The following is a 4,190-nucleotide window of genomic DNA, read 5'->3' on the forward strand; positions in this document are numbered from 1 at the left end:
CGGGCCGCCCTCCTCCCGGCTGGTCCACTAAAGCTGACCTAGCTTGAGGGAGGGGTGGCTCTAGGGAATACCCGGGATTCGGACCCTGGACCCTGGGAGGGGCTTGGGACCAGGAAGGGACGCTGACGTCACCAGGTTCTTGGACAAAAACCTCTGGAGCAGGGCCCGGACAAGGATGAGGCTCAGGATTTAAGGGAACCGCAAAACAAAACACAACCAAACAAAAAGCACACAACTCGGTAATCAAGATAATATTTAATGCAACATTGAAACTTTTTCATACAGGCAAACTGCGGCTCGCTGGCCGATCGCCTGTTTTAGTAAATAAAGTTTAATTGGAACCCCCAGTCCTGAGATAAGGGTGAAACAAGTTAGGCAGGGTCATACAAGTGTGGAGGCGTGGGTATCCTGTCTTTATTTAAAATTTTGATAATTTGTTCATTATGACTTTTTTTTTCATTACTTTTGAGTTCTTAAAATAGTGCATTAAAAATCATTTATTTTGCTTACTAAGTTATTCGGAGTCCCCTTAAATTTTGTGCCAAGGCAAGTACTCTAGACCTGGCACTGCCCTGAAGTTATGTCTGTGAAGCCAGAGGAAATTGGGGGAACAGCACACATGCTGCCAACATGCTCCAGACCCGGGTTTGCAAATACAGCCTAACAAAGATCTTTCTGGGAACTTGCAGAGGAGAGTCCAAAGGACTCAGCTAGGGTTGGGGAAATTGTAGCCAGAAGCCAAATATAGAGGTTGTACAGGGAAGGTTAAGAGGCTGTATGAACTAGGTTGGCATTTGGCCTCCCCGACTCCAGGTAAAGTGCTCTTGGATTGAGTTGATTCCTGAACTCCAAAAAAGAGGAATCAATAGAATTAGATAGCCATTGTTCAATGGAAAAGTGCTTACTGAGTCCTTTAATCCCTGCACTGGGTAAGCATTTGCCACACAAATTCTTATTAGTTTGAATGCATTTTCAGGTTCAGAACAGGAACCAATAGTATAATCACAAGTCCTATGTCCAAGTAATCACAAGAATGTTTATAAAAATAAGGATAACACCTGAGAACCGCAATTGCAGCTAAACCCTAGGTGCCCAGCATACTGAAGACAAAGGGGCATATTCCTCACTTTCCTTTTCTCCCCTCTCCCACCTTCTCCAGATCTGCCCATCAAAAGACCCTATTTGAGGGTTCCTCCGAGATTGTAAGATCCTTTAAGTATACTTTGTAATTTGTTAGCCCTCCCAAGAACCCCAGCAACACATCACGTGCTCAAAGAAGAGCAAGTTTGAATTCAGCTTTGTTGATCTTGGGGGCTATCTTTGACTTGTGTTCATGAGAGGTTGCTACTTTTCTAAATAGCTGATTGTAATTAGTAATGCAAATGGTACAAAAATAACCTTGTTGTACAGTTTCAGAGAATGACAGGATATGTTCCTTGAAAGTGATAATCACTCCTCTACTTCTACTAGGGAGAGAATTAACAGGTAAAGCAAATCTCTGCAGAGCATTTTACCTAGAGGGGGGTGGTTTTTAGAACACATTTCAAAATAAAATTTAAAACCTTTCTAGTTTGAACCCTTGACATTTTGATTAATGCTTTTTATTCAAATGTTAATTACTCTTTGAAATGCAGGGCTATCACTTATCTACCCCTTTTCTATCTCTCCAGGCCACATCTGCTACTCCCTTGGAGCATGTATTCTATTCCAGATTCCTTTCACAGTTTCAAGCACTTCCGCATTTATTGCTCTGTCCCATTTCTTTCTCTCCACACAAAAAGAAGATCAAATAATTACATAGAATTTTCCCCTTCTCAGTCTTTGGGTAATGAAATGGAGTTTTACTGAAGATGAAATACAAGATGGGTCATTTAAAAGCAACTTCATGCCATGGCTTGGTATTTTTCCAAATCCACTGTGAGCTGGAGCTCTCCTAGTTTGCCTTTGAGCAGGTACACTTAAAGGAGTCGAATGTTCTCAAAAGTGTCAAGGTCTTGGAAAACAGAAAAACTGAGTACTGTCACAGATTTAAAGAAACTAAGGAGAATGATAGTTTAATGCAATGTGTGATCCTTGATTGGATCCTGAAGCAGAAAATGGACACTGGCAGGACTATTGGTGGAATTTGAAGATCTGTGGATTCCTTCATAGTTTTCTACCAATACTATTATTTTGTTAATCCTCACCTGAGGATATTTTTCCACTGATTTTTAGAGAGAGTGAAAGGAAAGGAGGGAGAGAGAGAGAGAGAGAGAGAGAGGTGAGAGAGACACATCGATTGGTTGCCTCCCACATGTCCTCACCGGAGTTGAACCCAAGAGAGACCCTTCAGTCTGAGGACCTGCGCTCTATCCACTGAGCCAAACCGGGGCTACCAATACTATTCTTAGTTACAGTGGTTATGTAAGATGCTAATATTTGGAGAAGCTGAGTAAAGGATATATGGAAATTCTTTATACTGTTTTTTAGGATATATATATATATATCTGAAGGTTAAAAAAATTAAAAAGTAAAAAGAAGAAAAAAGAAACCAGTAGCAAGAGCCCAGGAAAATAGAGATGAATGTTAATGATAATGATGTTGATAATGATATATGGCTGGTAAGTTAATTAAAAATGGATTCCTACAGTGAGGCATAGTGGGGGTTCTGTGTTAGTAAATACTGTGTTTCTGGAAACTATGTAGACTACAAGCGTATTTAAGAAAGAAGAACTAAAGATAAGGCAGTGCCTAGTAATTCTCAAGAAAAAAAGGAAGAGGGTTAGAAATGATACATAAGGTCTCAGTTATCTATGTACCAACACCCAGAATATGGGAATAAAGTGAATGTAAAACGTTAATACAGGCATAAAAACAATTTTATAGGTATTGTTCAAACTTGGTAAAATGGAACTTCTGACTGGCATCTGGAAAAGGATAAACCTGTTCAGGAAGACACCATATAAAAGGAGAGCAGAGCAGTATTTTATTGGCTGGAGGGTGAAAAGCGTTCAGTGAAAATGAAAGGGAGAAATGAAAGTGATTGTAGTTGTGCAAGTACACAAGAGACTGCCTAGATAGTTCTGAATAGTACTTCATAAAACCACATAATGAAGAAATGGTAATCAGAGACATAAGCCATCTGATATATTCTTGACTCTCTTGCTGATAATTATAGTTCTCAGAAGACTGAAGAAGCATAGAGAGGAAATTGCTGAACTGGGCTTAATCCTCACAATAAACAAGGAAGATCTGGTCAGCAAAGTAAAAATGACAAGAATCTTGGGGAAACTAACCATGCCATCTGAATCTATTAGGCAAAAGAATGGTAGGCATGGTCAGATGGGTTAACTGAAGTGTGTGTGTGTGTGTGTGTGAGAGAGAGAGAGAGAGAGAGATCAAAAGGATCAGAAGATAAATACGATAATATGATCTCCTGGCCAAATATCTAAAGAGAAAGATAGCTCAAGAGGGTGAGAGATTCCAAAGATTCAGACCTGTACAATTTAGAAAAAGTCCAAAGAGAAATTAAAAAGGGAGAAAGATCTAATAAACTAAAGTGTCCTTACAGATTATTCTCTGAGGAGCTCAGATTTTGAAAGTACATATATAGATGACAGAAAGAGGGCTAGGCTTTTAAGGATGAAAACCAAAATGTATTACAGACCTCTAGGAACTGAGTCAGAAGAGCCTAAGGTCAGAATAAATCCAGGCTTATAAAAGCATGAAGGGCCACATAAAGAGTTCTAATGCTTTATTTAGTGCAGGACATTTAAGGATGTAGCATTGTGAAAACTGAAGGTCTTAGTTGACTGTGAGGTGACAATGCAAAAAAAAATGCTAATGAGAATTGAGTTGGGCCAAGAGGATGGTGGTGAACTGATCAGCTCCCACTTGGGCCTCACTAGCTGGCCCATAGAGCTTACTCCTGGATGCCATGTTTAAGAGGACATTAAGGAACTGGAACGTTCAAAGAAGGCAGTCAAGAAAGGGAAGTGCCTATAAGTCACGTCATATGAGAAATGGCTGCATGAATGAAAGATATTTAACGGGGAAAGAGCTTTGGGTGAGGGAGGGACATCCTGTTTCATAATTGAAGGACTTTCGGGTAAAGGAGAATTAGACATTCTATATGGAATCAACAGCAGCTGGTAGAAGTTTCATGAAAGTGGACCTCAGCTGAACAAGAAATAACTTTCTAAAATATCAGC

The sequence above is a fragment of the Myotis brandtii genome, unplaced genomic scaffold (assembly GCF_000412655.1).
Source record: "Myotis brandtii unplaced genomic scaffold, ASM41265v1 scaffold126, whole genome shotgun sequence".
Lineage (NCBI taxonomy): Eukaryota > Metazoa > Chordata > Mammalia > Chiroptera > Vespertilionidae > Myotis > Myotis brandtii.